This window comes from Octopus sinensis, linkage group LG4 (assembly GCF_006345805.1).
Source record: "Octopus sinensis linkage group LG4, ASM634580v1, whole genome shotgun sequence".
NCBI lineage: Eukaryota > Metazoa > Mollusca > Cephalopoda > Octopoda > Octopodidae > Octopus > Octopus sinensis.
Window position 1 is genome coordinate 13,362,109 of NC_043000.1, and position 18,243 is coordinate 13,380,351.

General features: G+C 34.6%; 1 long non-coding RNA gene across 1 annotated transcript in view; it reads left to right on the forward strand.

Annotated features, from left to right (window-relative positions):
* The first annotated feature begins 3,418 nt into the window (after nt 1–3,418).
* The window catches only part of LOC118763205, a 17,391-nt gene continuing 2,566 nt past the window's right edge, over nt 3,419–18,243 (forward strand). Inside the window, exon 1 of the long non-coding RNA XR_004998955.1 lies at nt 3,419–3,444. This is a non-coding gene — a long non-coding RNA (uncharacterized LOC118763205). The remainder of the gene's footprint in view (nt 3,445–18,243) is intronic.

Genomic DNA, 18,243 nt, shown 5'->3' on the forward strand with positions numbered 1-18,243 from the left:
AAATTTCGGCTTTTCATTCATATCGTTGTTAGTCTAAATCCCTATACAAAAAAAAAAAAAATTACTGAAATCTTTGTTAAATACCGACACATGAAAAATATAATAAGATAAATTAAAAAGGAAGTCGCATGTATTTGTACATCTTTATGACACTTTTATTGTGCATATATCTAACTACCAATAAGTTCGATGCTGTGATAAGGCCCGTATAAAGCCCACAATAAGATTTAAAAGACAAAATTAAATATACGTGTGTGTGTGTGTGTGTGTTGTGTGTGTGTGTGTGCGTAACCGTAGAGCGTGTTGTATCTTGAATTTGCTTCCCAAATTTACTAAGTTCACGCGAGTTACAACCATCACTGCTCTCTTAAAAAAACTAGTCTCGGAAATTATATTCATATCTGCTGAAATGACAATGCAACTGCTTAATACTAAGAAACATATATGAATGCATGTCTATATGTGTGCGTGTGTGTGTGTGTGTGTGCGCTTGTGTACGAACGTGCGTATCTCTTTCTCTCTCTCTCTCTCTCTCTCTATCTATCTATCTATATGTATATCTATATATATTATATATATAAAATTATAATTAAGGGTATCTAAAAGATACCACCAAGCTAGATATAGCAGCCAAAACTTGACTCTAAAACCACATTAAATATTAATACGGCACCAGGAGAGAAGACAAAGAGACAAAATAAACTAGCAAAAAATTATTGGATAATTCCAGATCCCGGATTTCTGGATTTGCATAAGAAATGCTTTGCCACATCAGTGGATTTTATGAAGTGGTCATCTTAAACGATTGAAACCGGTACATATTCCGTTTCTATTTTCCATCTCTAAGCATTCCTTTCTTTTTAAAATATATGTATGTAAACGCGCGCGCGCACACACACAAACATATACATACAAATTTATATACATTCATACCTTATATATACATACATGAATATATATATAATTAATATATATATATATACATATATGCATATATATATATATATATATACATATATGCATATATATATATATATATATATACATATATGCATATATATATATATACACACACACATATGCATATATAGGTATAGAACGTCACCAAAAGTAAACAACATGAAATACGAAAACAAATGAGTTCAATATGCAAACAACGATAAATACAAATGGAAAACAGGACAAGTAACATAAAGAACGACCCTTCCTCAGTTGTCGGCTGTCTATCTACTCATCATTTCGAGCATTGAACGACAATATGAGTCTTCGAAGGCAGTTGCTCCCATAAGTACCAAAATAAAATTTTGGATTTATGGAGAGTCAAAGTTGGGAACAAAAACATGACAGTGGAGACATGCAAGGAAACCGAACGAAAACAAACATGGAGGATCGTTGGGTCAGAACGAAGGTAAAATATTTTCTTTGAAAAGGGAAAAGATAAAAGAGAGAGGTAGAATACGTCCAGTCCTTGGGACAGTACTGAAGGAAAAGAACTATGACCATGTGAAGAAAAGAAAAATGGACGATGGGCACGTGTGAGCAAAGAGAGAGAGAGAGAGAGAGAAAAAAGAGAAAGGGAGAGAGAGAGAGAAAACGGTGAAGAGGAGGAAACGATGGGGAGAAAACGGTATAGAGTTGAGTCGCATTAAAAAGATTAAGATGCGTGGCGTTCAATCAATTAAAGTATAAATAATATATATATATATATATATATATAATATATATATATATATATATTATATATATATATGCATATATGGGTACAGGACGTCACCAACAGTAAACAACATGAAATGCGAAAACAAATGACTTCAATACGAAAGAAACAAATGGAAAACAGGACGAGTAACATAAAAAAGGCCCTTTCATCAATTGTCGGCTGTCTATCTACTCCTCATTTCGAGCACTGAAAGACAATATGAGTCTTCGAAGATAGTTACTCCCTTATATATAATTTTCCTCTGCTGTTTTCACAGTTATACTATTTACTCTCTTGTGTGTAAAATACCAACACACTCGGCGCTTCCAAAGTTTAATAAAATTGTCTCACATTCGAAAAGCTATTATTTAGCATTAAAATTAACAGCAACTGTTTAGCTTAATGGTCTAGAGCAGGGATCTCCAAAGTGGTTGATATCGACCCCTGGGAGTCGATTGACTATTCAAATGGTCGATAAATGCATATCTGCTTAATTATTATTATCATTTATTTATTTTCTTGCATATGCTTGGTGGGGGCGATAAGGGGCCAAGGATTCCATGAAGGGCTCGATGGTCTAAAAAGCTGAGGGACCTCTGGTCTAGAGGAATCAGCTTGTACCTACGTGGTTTCATTCTTCGTAGCCACCTCTGATATCTTTTTTGCTTTTCCCGTCTTCTAAAGGGTAAATACCCAATTAAACTCTGTTGTTTTCACAGCTATACTGCATTCGAAATTTAATTTCTTATCTGTAACATATATATATAGTTAATCCAAACATGAAAACACAAAGAGAAAACACAACAACGCGAGGACGTGGAACAAGTATAGTGTTATTGGACGCTCAGGAAAGGAAAGGAAAAAGGAGGATTTAACGTTTCGAGCGGAGCTCTTCGTCAGAAACATAGGAAAAAGAAAGATCCAAGGAAGGGAAGACGGAGGGAAAAAATCGCCACCGATACAAACGCGGTCACATTTTACATATATATATATATATATATATATATATATATATATATATATATATATATATATATATATATATATATATATAATATAATATAATATAATACACACACACACACGCATATGTACACTTATATGTATGTGCATCTTATATGTATGTACATCTAAGTTGGTTCCGTTTCGCGGTTTTAAACGAGTAAAATGCCTTCATATGTGCCAGCAGAGTTAATTTACTTGAAAACTGTCTTTCCTTACGTTATATCATTACTGCTGTATAACTTAGGTTATATGGACAAGCAACAAAAAGGATCGCATGAAGTAAAAATCTGTGAGTAGCAACAGAGCGAATGACAAGCTTGGACCTTTTCTGTTTGGCTGCCACTTTTCAATTTCTTCAATTTTTGTTTAAATTGATTTCGTATTTGGTGTATTGGTGTAGTTTTCTAAAGTAATCACTGACATGAAATTCATTTTCGTTTTTTTTTTTTCCAATGATTTTCTTTAAAACACAAAACTTTAAGAGACGCAAAGCGTTCTGCAGTTCTCCACTTTCAGCTCCTGTGATCTATTAACTGCTTATATTTCACAGCCCGATAAATATGATTATTAAACGTATAAAATACGACCACCACGTATATATTTATTCATAGCAACGTTAAGTTAGCGTTAGAGTTCTACACACACGTACAAATATATATATATACACACACATACAAGCACACATGTATGTATATATATTATATATATATATATATATATATATATATATATATATATATGTTTGTGCATATGTGTGTGTGAGTAAATATGTATATGTTATTATTATTATATAAAAACAATATTACATCATAAAGTATGTACAGATAATTAGGCCCAAAATACATAGACTACAGTGAAAACATCTATTTGTCAACCAAATTTTATATTAAGAGGTGCCCAGACTTAACAGTCAACCGAAATGAAAGAGGTCGTAACTGTTCTTTGAACTATAATCATATTTTCTCTACAGAATATCAAATGCGGAACTGAATGAAGCTAACCTTGTCTTTCACGAAAACCAGAAACATTGATTTATGTGCATTTATAATAAATTTGTATGGTAAAAAAAATCTGCCGACTGTAATATTTTATATTGGTTTTAGCATACATACATATAAAAAGGGGAAAGGTGATGCGGCTCTATTTCTACTGTAATTTTCACCTAGAAATTGGTTACAACTGTCTCTCAATGATTGTGTACTCTTGTTCTGTCTGTTTTTCTGTCTGCTATCTATCTATCTATCTATCTATCTATCTATCTATCTATCTATCTATCTATCTATCTATCTATCTATCTCTCTCTCTCTCTATATATATATATATATATATATATATATATATATCCGTCTATCTAACTGTCTGTCTATCTATCTATCTATCTATCTATCTATCTATCTATCTATCTATCTATCTATCTATCTATCTATCTATCTGTCTGTCTATCTGTCTGTTTGTCTATGTTAATTTTTTTTGCGTATTGTATATATATTACACAAGGTAGATTTTCTGTATGGGTATTTTTTCTTGAAAGCAATAAATATATGGACTGTGGCTGTATGGTAAGAAGTTTGGTTCCGGGTTCTGCTTTACTGCGTGGCACCTTGGGCAAGTGTCTTCTACTATAGCCTCGGGCCGACCAAAGACTTGTAAGTGGATTTAGTGGGTAGAAACTGAAAGCCAGCTGTAGATATTTGTGTGTGTCTTTTTTGTCTGTGTTTGTTCCCCATTACTGCGGTGTTGGTGTGTTTGCATCCCGTTACCTAGCGATTTAAAAAAATAAGTACTGGGCACGATTCGTTCGACTAAAAATTCTTCAAGGCGGTGCCCCAGCATGACCGCAGTCTAATAACTGAAACAAATAAAAGAAAACATAAATATATATATAATCAACTTGTTGGAAATCTAATTCAAACAAATCTAATTCAAACAAATTCATTTTAATATGGGGTAGGACTGCCTTGAATTCTACGAGGTATGGACTCGTACAAAGTTTGAATTGTTTCCAAAGGAATTTTTGTCCATTCTTCAGCTAAAACAGTTTCCAGTTCTTGTAGTGATGATGGTGGAGGATATCGACTCCTTACTTGTTTTTTCTAAAATGCACCATAAATGTTCAATAATACTGAGATCTGGGGACTGTGGTGGCCAGATAAGATATTCAACTTCACTAGAATGTTCCTCGTGCCATTCAGTAATAACTTTAGTTCCGCAACCATAGGATGAATTTTATCAGATAAAATGCTTAGTCTTGACTATTAATTCTGCCATGAAGGGAAACCATTGGGCCGGCGGATTTCCAAGATATATCCCCCACCCCCACCCCAGATCATCACAGATCCTCCTCCATATTTAACAGTTGGAAAAAGGCAACCTAGGTCAAATGCTTCTTTTAGCTGTCTACACGTATACTCGGCCGGTGGTCGGAAATAAGGCAAAGGATGACTCGTCTGAGAAAACAACATTCTTCCACTGCTCCAGGGACCAATTCTGTAGGTTTTTACTCTACTCTAAACTCTTTGCAATGTTTGTTTTTAAAAGTAGTGGTTTTATGATTGCAGCCCTCACGTGAAATCCGGTTTTGTGCAGCGCCCGGCGAACAGTTTTCGTGGAAACTGGGTTCTCGAGGTGGTCATTAAGCTCTGCAGTAATTTTGGCAGCTGTACTTTTGTGATCCTTTCTAACAATTCCCATAAGAGTCCAACGGTCCCGATCTGAAAGTTTTAGTTTTCTTCTGGAGTTTCGTTTTAACGGGGAGACTCTCCCTTCTTTCTCAAAGGCTGTCATTGAGACAGTACTTCTTGATACACCAAACATTTCAGCTGTTTAACTTCTTTGAAAGTCCGACAGATCTGTCATTTTAATGAATTCTAATTAACTTTTTCTGGTGATATCTTAAAAGAAACAGCAATTTTAACCAAACATATTAAGCAACACTAATAATAAGTAAAAAAAAACATAAAAATAAACAATATTTGGGCAGTTTTATAGATATTTCAAAATTATGATGTTATGATGCTAGGTGTTTCCATTATTTTGTCAGACTCCTGTATATATGTGATGTCTTGGTCATCGTCGACAACGACCGGTAAACATTATTATTAAGGCTGCAAGACTTTAAATTTGCTTCGGCTCATAAGATGAACCCATCTCATCACTCCTACGCACTAGTGAAACTTTAAGTCATATACACCTAACTCTAACTATTGTGTGTGTGTGTGCGTACGTTTATATGCATATGCTTTTGTATCATATTTTAATTGTCTTGATAAGAGCTATCTTAATACCGACAGAAGCAGTGAAAAACAGCACATCTATGAACTAATGGTTGCTGCTGTCGTTGTGGTTGTTGTTTGTACTATAGCTCAGCCATTTTCAGAGCAAACCTATGATCAAAATTGTACCGACTGTTATTTGTATCTTTATTGGGTTGTCCGGAAAGTTCGTGCCGATTTATAGTAGCTTACATTTCGACTTATTTTAGAACATGGTTGAGTCCATAAAATAGGATTTGACTACACCTCCATTTAGAGCACAGTTTAACCTATCTTTTCGTGGAAGAAGGTTTATGTTCCTATAACCTGTGTTAATTATTGTATCCTTTAAAATGGAAGATAAGAAAGTTCATTTTCGGCACTTGAAGCTTTGGGAACCAGACAAAAATTGCTGTAGCTCGGCTGGGATGTGTTACCCCACCCTCCATATTCACTAGATATTGCTCCTTCGGATTTCCACTTATTCAGGTCTCTGCAGAATAGTCTTAATGGTAAAAATTTCAATTCTTTGGATGACGTAAAAAGATACCTTGATGAATTCTTTGCCATGAAACCATCTCAATTCTGGGAAGAGGGTATTTTCAAGTTAAAGGAAAGATGGAGACACATTGTGCAACAAAATGGTTCATATTTGGTTGATAAAAAAATGTAATGGCAAGTATTTTTCTTTCCTTTAAAAATCGGCACGAACTTTCCGGACAACCCAAAACATTGTCCACTGTGGTGGATCTTGAGTCTTGTAAAGACTCAATAACTGGTTTGAAATGGAGTAATTACTGAAGTACGCACATTTAGCAATTTAGCAATGATATGTGAGAGGACACTTGAGAGAGCTATGATGATGACGAGGACGATCGTTTATAGCAACTTTGAAGGGTTTAGTGTGTTTTTCACGCACAATGAGGGTGTGGTACGTAGCTGTTTATTTGATAAGTGTAGGAATGCTGTCAAAGGAGAATAGGTTGTCATGTTTTCAGCGAAGCACATTTGCGAGGTCCGTCCATAGAAACAGTATCCGTATAGCGTTATGTGTCTAGATTGCGTGTGCATGACACCTGTATTGGGAGATCTAAGAACGAGTGAAGGCCGATATCATTTGTGTGGTAGTAGTGTGTAGTGTTAGAAGTGAGAAGTAGGACGTCAGTGTGTATCAAAGGGAAGAGCGTGGAAGAATGTTGTTAAAGCTCAGAATACACTAGAGTCGATATTGTACGGGTCGCAGAGAACATTGTCAACACGTGTTTACGATAGAACAATTTGATAGGCAACTTGCGATCAAAGAGACAACAGAAAATACATTCAAAATCTTTGTTATAAATGTGTAAATGAACGTATGAATGACATGTCAATATATGTAAATGTATAAATATTGTTATGATAACAAGTCGGTTTATAGAAACGCGAGCTATTCCCGCGCTAAATTTACACACACACAAACACACACACACACACACACACACACACACACACACACGTTAATGTGTTAACGGCTAAGCATAAAACATTATATGCGAGCGTGTATATGCCTATATATGCGTGTTTGTGCGTGGAAACATGGATTTATATGTATGTATGTATATATGTATATATGTATATATGTATGTATGTATGTATGTATGTATGTATGTATGTATGTATGTATGTATGTATATATGTATGTATGTATTTATGCATGTATGTGTGTGTATGTATGAAAATATGTTTCTATGTATGTATGAAATGATAAAGATAGATAGATAGAGAGAGAGAGAGAGAGAGAGAGGAGAGAGAGAGAGAGAGACGCAGAAAACAGACAGATGTGTGGTACGTATGGCAAACTGTAAAAATGGCACTGGTAAAAAATGACACAATAAGCTTACTGAAATATACACTATTGGCAAAAGAAGTAGAATAGAGTTTTTACGTATATGTTTATATGACACTATGTATATAGTCACCAATATAGTATACTAGCAGTATCGCCCGACGTTGCTCGGGTTTGTTTCGACCCTTTAAAATTGGAATTTTTGAAAAGTAAAAATTTTGCATTATGTAGCTTGTTATTCTCTTCAAGTGAACATTTTTCTGGTTGAAATACACCGAAAAGTGGTGACACAGCAGTGAAAAAATCGTAAAATATAGGGATTTTCATAGAAAAAAGCACCTTTTTGATGTAAATAATTTTTGGTGTTAACATGGTCCAATTTGAATTTTATCTTGTACGGAAGGAAGAGCAAGCCTTCTTCTATCATACTCTCAATTTTGGTCAACTTGCGCTGCAGGGTCTCGGAGGAGATAGTGTTAGTTGAAGGCTACCAAACCTGGCGCACACAGACAACTTCAGCTTTATATAGAGAGAGATAACACACACACATTAATACACATACATACACACACACACACACACACACACATGTATGTATGTATGGATGTATGTATGTATATATGTACATCTGTCCACTTCTTGCCATATTTTTATCCTTCACTTCCTACACACACACACACCTACACACACACACAGACACACAGACACACACACACACACACACACACACACACACACACACACACACATACACACACACACACCTTCTTAGCTTACAATTTCTTTCTTTCAACAATTGACAACTGAAGTACGCTCGCAAATTAATACTACGAAAACTTAGCGACAGAAAGTAAATTAAAAACCAATCGTAAAATATTGAGTTTTCTCGAATTTTTGCTTAATTGGGGATCAAATTGAAAGAAATTTCAATGCCATGACCCTATGGAATGTACTTCGAAAAATCATAGGTAAATTCCAATTGAAGAAATTGCGTGAGGAGTAAATCGTTATGTATTTATTTGTTTCTGTTTCCTGTGTATTTTTTTTGAGTAGTGGTTTAAGGTACACTTGCAAAGAGAAAGTAGGAGAAAGTGTGGTAATAGGAGTGAAGCAGTTGATATGAGAGAGGCAAATCGTAAAATATTTAGTTTTCTCGAATTTTTGCTTAATTGGGGGTCAAATTGAAAAAAATTGATATGCCATGACCCAATGGAATCTACTTCGAAAAATCATAGGTAAATTCCAATTGAAGAAATTCTATATTGTACAATTGTATTAAAAACAAACTATGTCAGAGGCAGAGAAAATCTGCCTTTTATCATAAGAGATAGTCACTTCAGTAAGCTTATTGTGCCATTTTTGCCTAAATTCATATACATACATACATGCATACATACATACATACATACATACATACATACATACATACATACATACTATTATATATATATAATAGAGGTCACAAAGGTGACAGTGGGTATTGACTAGGACCGCTTTTGCTAAAGATAAGAGTTAAACTAACTCAAAGCCACAAACGCACAGTCTTAAGTGACTGACAAAGGGAGGTAAGTCCCCAGCGTACATAGCCTGATCGCGATTTCGGATTTTGATGTAGACCATCTTAATCCTCACCAACGACTCTTAACGTCAAGTACCGCTGTCAGTCATATAAGAAAAGCGGTAAAAGTGTAAACAACAACAACAATATATATATATATATGTACACACATACACATATATATATGTACACACATACACATATATATATATTATAAACTATATATATATATATATATAATATATATAATATATATATATATATATATATATATATATATATATATATATAAATTGGGATAGGGGTTGTAATGCAACCCTCCATGGGATAACATATATCCAATATACTGCTAGTGAAGTACCCAACAAAGTTAATACATAATGTTAAGGATTGCGATGCAATCAATTCATTTACTGTATTATATGGGCAAAGGTAAAATGAATTTTACCACAAATTACTAATACAAGATAAGAAAATGGAGAAATACATCCAAATCAAATATCAATTACCAGATAATACTCAATCACATACTTTATTAAACCACCACATAAGAGACTGTAGGGTTAAACATAAAAATGCAGAACAAATCAGTGTACATAAAGGAGTGTACATAAAAAAGTGTACATAAAAGAGTGATGTTGTATAATAAAGTAGAATATATATAAAAAAGAGAATATACATATAAGTAAATATAAATATAAGTATAGATTACATCTTACAGCTGTTTCGGCCATGTAGATAAGTATGTCTCATTTTACCAATATTGGCCTTTTATGGTAGGTCAATATATAGATATAAATGAGACATTTACAAAAATATCATAAGGCCTCCTTGGAGATATACATATACATATGAGTGCATATACTCACACACTCCTATACATATAAAAATATACATATACATAATATGTAAATAAAAATAATAAATTAGTAAACATATATACGTTCCATATTCAACGTTTCAGTTCTTCAACTTAATATTGTGATAATAAACATACACATATTAGTACCTAGATGCAAATATACATAGTCAATAGTACATTATATTACTTCCTACTAATTTCCAAAGCGTCATTAAAGTTAGCATCATTATCGTTGTCAATACCATTAATGCTATCATTATTATCATTCATAATATTATTAATAACGCTTACATTAGGATCCGAAGTGGCACATATGTATGTCCGGGTTCCAATTAGTAATTTTCCTTATGACATAAATACACTATTGGATTTGAATTTAAATTATCATTGTCTTCATCATGGTTGGTCCGTTGAGACCCGCCCGACCTACACCACATAGATAAACTCTGGAATGAAAACATAGATAAACTCCTAAAATTTAAAAACCTATTGAACAGCATAAACCCAAATATACAGTTCACAATGGAATACAACCAAAAGGAGCTCCCGTTCTTGGATATACTAATTAAAAAAATTAACCTTAAATAGAAACAGACATTTTTTACAAACCACAGACGCCAAACAATACCTTCTTTTTAATTCATGCCACCCAAGACACACTAAAACAAACATCCCCTTCAACCTTGCAAGAAGGATATGCACAATAGTGTCAGAACAAAATACCAGAACTTTAGACTGCAAGAACTCAAAAAACCCTAATTGACAGACATTACCCAGCTCAACTCATAGAGGATGGGATCAGACGTGCAACAGAAATCAACATAGAAACTTTAAGAAAAGTTCAACACACACCAACACCTTCCCCGAAAATACTACCTTACATATCTACATACAACCCCAGAAACAAAGAAGCCTTCACCATCATCACCCAGATTTACCAATACTTCATAAAAACCCAAAATTAAAGGAAATTCTAACATACAACACAAATCATTAAAAGCTACAAACAGCCTAAATCACTTAAAAAAGATTCTCACAAAGGCAAAATTGTCTTCTAAAATTACGGATGCAAAAGTAAAAAAATGTGTAGATCGAACTGCTGTGCAACATGTCCTAACCTATTGGAAGGATCAGAATTCTTCTTTAAAGAGGGACAGAAATTTAAGATCAAATCAACTTTACTTACTTGTGCCTCTGAAAACATAATTTATGTTTAATTCGGGTCCGGGCTGCCACCAAGACTACGTGGGTTCCACGGGACTATCACTCAGGCGCAGATGCACACTGCATCGACAACAGATTGCATTCCCAGAATATAGAATGATACCTTTTAGTGAGCACATTGAGAAATGCGCAAAGCAACTACTGCCACCATTTTTTCATCTCCCCTTTTACCAATGTGCTTTCGGATCATCAACACAAATGAGACTGAACAAGGAAACATTCTTCATTGAAAAGTACAAACCCAAATCAACCATCCGAACATACTGACACAGAGAAATTAACAAGGAAAAGGAAAAAAAAAAAAAAAAAAAATTTTTAAGCGATTATCTCCCCTACACCGGAAAAAATCACTCACTACCTCCCCTTATTCAGAAATCTCCTGGAAATAAAAACAACGATAATTCCATGCAATATAAACATAACGTCACAAGAAATTTGAAAAGCTACACGCGAAACCGGTAATTTCTTTAAAAATTTTAAAATTATGTCATTTTAAGGAAAGGGAAAAAAAATTTTTCCAATATTCTCCAGACATTTTGACACATATATATATTTTTTAACATTTAAGCCTTCTGTCGTTTTTTCACACTTTACTATTTTCTTATATATTCACCCACGTGCTTTACCAAACAAACTTTCTTATCTATCTATATATATATATATATATATATATATATATATATATCGAGGGTATGAGAGGTATTGGTGTCAAGAAGACCCAAAAAGGTGTCGGGTAAGGCTAAGTAAATGCTATGGATAGAGCATGGTTAAGGTTCGATAATGATACGAATGAGGAGTCCAATGTGGGTCATGTATTAGCATGTATATATACAAACTGGCAGAATGAGATAAAAAATCTAAGGCTGTAAATAGTTTTCAGAACACTTATAGATATTTATATACACACATATATATATATACATATACACATATATGTATATATACATATATATACACGCATATATATATATATGTATATATATATACATATATATATATATGTATACATATACATGTATGTATATATATATGTATATATACATATGCACACACACATTCATGCTTCACACATCCATCGCAAATAGATGCAGTTTCTTAGAGTTTTTCCTTCTTTCTATTACTCTCTTTAACTTTAAGTACTCTCCTTCAACACTCATACATCGAAACCGACAGGAGCGATCATCATCATCATCATCATCAGCTATAAAACAACGTATCCCGTCCCATCACGTCTTATAAATTACTGGAAGCATGATTTCGTTTATTTGGATGTAAATTACTGACAACCGAAGTTTTTATCTTCTGCTAAAAAATTTATTACTCCTTTGCTCATAAACGAGCACAAAAAGGAGTATCATCTCTACTAAAATTTCTTATTCTATATATATATATAAAGTACAAAAGTGGGACAGGAACGCAAAACATCCAGACAGTTAGGTAATACAGAAAGGGGGGCAACAAAGCATCCAGACAGACGACGATACAAGGAAAACAAGGACGGGTCATTCGAAGTTTTCTTTCCTCAGTCGAGTTCCAGATTATCTTTGCAATTTCGGCTGTATATATATATATATATATATATTAAATAAACTTTTGTTCGAGAGAAAATCTTTACTTGCATCATATTCATCAGAAGGCTACATTAATTTAGCACAAAAGCATAACACCATGGAAAAGCAGACTATATTAGCGTTTCTGAAACTTGGATGCGTGGAACAAGGTGATTACAAATCAGCTACTTCTAGCTTCGTCGCTGATTTTAGAGAAGTATATTTGTGTTATACAAATGTTTGAGAAAGAAAAATGTGAGTAAATAATTACAATGAAACGATGTTTGCATCAAAGTTAAACTTGAATACAAGCATTGTAAATTAAAATTCAGTACAAATATCGATGTTTGTATTTGTGTTAAATATAAACATTTCGGAAATGTATATGCAAGGTAAGTGATTTGTTCTGAGACCGTGTGCTGAAACTAAAGCAATTACAGCGTGGAAGACACATATTAGCTATTGAAAAGCATACAAAAGCTATTCACTTAAACATTTATTATTTGGTGTCAAAATTTTAGTTGCATCAATTACGACCCGGTCACTGATACCATTCCACTGCATAAAGTAATGAACGTTTAAGTGAAGTGAGCAGTCTTTGTATGTTTTGAGAAGCTAATATGTAGCTTTTGTAAGGCAGTGAGCTGGCAGAATCGTTGGCACACCGGACAAAATGCTTAGCGGCGTTTCGTCCGTCTTCATGTTCTGAGTTCAAATCCCGTCAAGATCAACATTACCTTTTATTCTATTGGGGTCGATAAAATAAGCACTAGTTGAACACTGGGGTCGATGTAAAATACTTACCCGCTCCCCCGAAATTGCTGGCCTTGTGCCAAAATTTGATGGCAATGTGTAGCCTCCCATCTGTAATATCTTTAAATATGAATAAAGATTTCTTTTTGTATTAAGGTTAAACTTTAAAATATACGAACTTTAGGTTAGTAAAATATGTTTGTGACATATTTTAATTTCTAAGAGTAAATTCACTGTGCAGTTACCGTAGAGAAGATTCTCTCCCTTATTGCAAAAGATGTAAAAATACACCTAATCTGTTTAGTGTCTTCCCCTAGCGGACGCCCAGACGGGTTTCCAGCTTCTTAGCCATCCTCAATAGGAGATGCCGAATGGTTATATATATAAAAATATATTTACACTGCTGGTAAGTCGATGTACAAGCATAGAAAAACTATTTACCAACCAACTAACCAACCAATCAACCAGCATACATACATGATGGCTGCCCCCTCGTTATCGAGTATGGCCATTGTACGAAGCTTAACTGTTACTGGTGCTGTGATCGAATGTGACTTTTTAGCCCAGCTAAAGATCTACAATGTCTTGTACAGAATTGGCAACTAATACCTTTACCGGTAATAGCCGGCTGTAGTTGTAACTGGGTTTTATGTACCTTTGCATGTCGTTTAAGTCCTCCTGCCGAATTACGCTCCCTTCCACATGCCTGACAGATATGATTAGTATGGTGTGTCGCACCACCACCAGTGGCCAGGTTGTCACTCATCTGTCTCGTTTTATGACTACGAAGATGACTCTTGAGTCCAGCTTTACTGGGGCAGGGTCTTGCACAGACACTGCATGTCAGCATCATAGGAAGACCCTTCCCATCTGGAAGTATAACAACGCTGCCCTTCTTGATATCCCTCCTTACTTTCTCATTCGCAACTCGAGATTTCTCATATACATACATACATACATACATACATTCATGCATGCATGATGGCTTTTTTTCCTGTCAACACTCTCCCCTTTTTTCCTGACCGTCCACTACCACCATATCTAGCATTTTACACACATTCGATAATTGTCATATACATATACATAAGCACTTGTACAATATCGATTTCCCGGAACCTCTGGTGCCAAAGCTTTTCCAGATCATTGATTTTTCCGAATCAGGGGTGATCATTAGTGGACATTCTCTAAATTAAACAAATATTAAATTTACTTAAATAATTAACTGAAATACAGGGACCTGTAGATTAGTGTAAATTAGTGCGGGTTAAAAGTGCTCACAGGCCATCTGTGTCTGGAAAGCCACAACACACACACACACACACACACACACACACCACACACACACACCACACACACACACACACTCACTCACACACACAACACACACACACACACACACACACACAACACACACACACACACACACACACCACTCACACACACAACCACACACACCACACACCACACACACACACTCACACACACACACAACACACACCACACACACACACACACACACACACACTCACACACACCACACACACACACACACACACACACCACTCACACACACACACCCACACACCACACACACACACACACTCACACCACACACACACACACACACACACACACACACACACACAAGTAGAGGAGAGTAATGTTCCTGTGCAGTATAGACTTCCGTTATGGGTATATATTAAATTAATGCTAATTGATAATAGGATTTTCACAGTGAGTTCACAGTAGATTCTGTTTGAAAATTAACTGCTTAGTTTTGATGTAAGAATGTTTATCTGGACATATTCTTGTTGAATTGGTAAAAGTTGACGACTCTAGTTAATAAACAGGGTGTGATAATTTTCTGTTAATTTAAAGTTAAACAATAATTAAAGTAAAGTGGTTACTAAAACTAGTACACAGTATTGCTAATTATGTTAAATAACTGGTATAATTATGTTAAATACTTACTTTAGACATTTAAACTTTTGAGATGTCTACTCAGTGATGTATTCGTAAAAGTTTTGGGTAATTATTTTCTGTAATAACTAACGGATCTAATCTTTTATCATTTACTTGATTCGGTCATTAGACTGCGGCCATACTAGGGCACCCCCTTGGTGGATTTTAGTCGGACAATTTCGATGTCAGTGCATAGTTGTCGCTAAGTTATTGGATCCTAAACAAATCGAAGCAGAAGGGAACGAAACAGGAATGTAAAGACGCACGCGTACACACACAGACACACGACGGGCATCCACAGTTTCCGTCAACCAAATTCCCTGAGAAGGCATTGTTAGGCTTAGGGTCATTTTAGAAGACGCCAGAGGTGACATTGAACCCGAAACCACATGGTTGCAAACCAAGCTTCTTAACCATACAACCATGCAAGAGCCCATTGTTGATTACGCTAAATACTTAGTTTAATGACCTTTCAAATGTATTGGGTTGTCCGGAAAGTTCGTGCCGCAGACCAGTACCAGGCCGTGGATCATTCAGAAAGAATAAAACTTTAAATTTTATTTTTATTTTATTGACAATCGCAGTCTGAAAGTCTGCATGGTGTTTTTGTATTATATACATACTATATATGTAATTATTAAATTATATATTATGCAGTTTATTGTGTTTTGTTACGCGCGTGATCGCCTAATCTGAGAAAAAAATTGTCTTGTATAAAACAAACCTGTCCGTGGTCATAGGGGTCGCAAACGTCCCAACATACCAAAAATAAATTAGGTGAAAACTAAGTTTGCTCCCACTAAACAAATTTCGTTCCCGTACTTATGTCTATGGGGCGAAAAAAGGTTGTTTAGGGCCAAATACAAAACATTCAGTTTTATTAGATTCGTTTATGCTTAAGTCAATAACAGGGCATTTTCTAACTGGAACTGAAAGGCAGCTATAAGTTAAAAACCCATTTGTAGACCCTTTAGATTTAAGCATGTAAAGAAACATAAAACATTACAATAGATTATCTTAGAATCAAAATCCCAGGTGGAACTGACAGCATTTTGCAATGCAATATAAATGAGATACCCCGAAATAAGCGCAAAACCTTTAAAAGTGTTAATGCGATTTCTAACTGCATATTTATGAGTAAGAGCCTTTTCACTGTATTAAATAACAAAGAAAAAAAAATGGAAAATATAGATTTCGAAATACATTGAGTGTAGACATGGCTCTGTGGTTCAGAAGTTTGTTTCCCAGCTACATGGTTTCGGGTTCAGTCCCTCAGTGGAGTACATGTGGGAAGTATTTTTTGATATAATCTCAGGCAGAACAAAGACTTGTGAATGGATTTGGTAGACAGAAACTGAAAGAAGACCGTTATATATATATATATAGTTAATCCAAACATGAAAACACAAAGAGAAAACACAACAACGCGAGGACGTGGAACAAGCATAGTGTTATTGGACGCCCAGGGAAGAAGGAAAGAAGGAGGGTTTAACGTTTCGAGCAGAACTCTACGTCAGAAACATAGGAAAAGGAAAGATCCAAAGAAGGGAAGACGGAGGAAAAAAATCGCCAACGGTACACACGTGGTCACATTTCTCCAAATTTCTCTCTTTTTCTGTCTGTCTGTCTGACCATCTCTCTCTCTCTCTCTCTATACAGAATTAAGAGGACTAACCACTAAAGTGGACAGCCTATATGCTAAACATAGACGTCAAATCGCCATTACCACGAAGAATGTATTCCCAAGAAAAAAAACTCAGCAAAACGCCAAAATGTAAAAATGAGCAAGGCAACTGAAAACATACGAAATTGGTACTTAGGTAATTGTTTTTATTTTGTATGTTTTCATGTCTTCTCATTTTTAAATATTAGCGTTTTGCTGAGATTTTTTTCTTAAGAAAACATTCTTCGTGGTAATGGTGATTTGACGTCTATGTTTAGCATATAGGGTGTCCACTTTAGTGGTCATTCCTCTTAATTTTGTATGTAACACGATTTTTAATCTTCGGATTTTAAAATTTCTACCCTTATTATTTAATTTATATATATATATATATATATATATATATATATATATACATACATACAAAAATACATACATACATACATGCATACATACATACATACATATATATATATATATATATATATATATATATATATATGAAAGATTTTGAAACTTTAGAGTATATATTCCCGAGGCATCGATGCTGTTGCCTCGTGGAATATATATTCCCCCTGGCTTCTTTGCCGATGAGACGGACCAGTGGTAAATTGATTTAATTAAATTTAATTTAATTTAATTAAGCTGGTTTGCCAAAATGTACGTCGAAACTATGCACAGTCCAAAGATGATAAGGGTAAATGTTTTTAATTTTCCTTTGATTTCTGAATTACTACTATTTAGCGGTTTGAGTTTAGCTGCTCGTTTTAGTGAGTCGAATGGCCTATCAAGGCCATTCCTTAATATTATTGTTGAATGTACATTATATAGTCTGTTGACTATTTTTTCTTTCTCACTAGACCGCTGGTGGCGAAAAAATTTCTCTTGAAT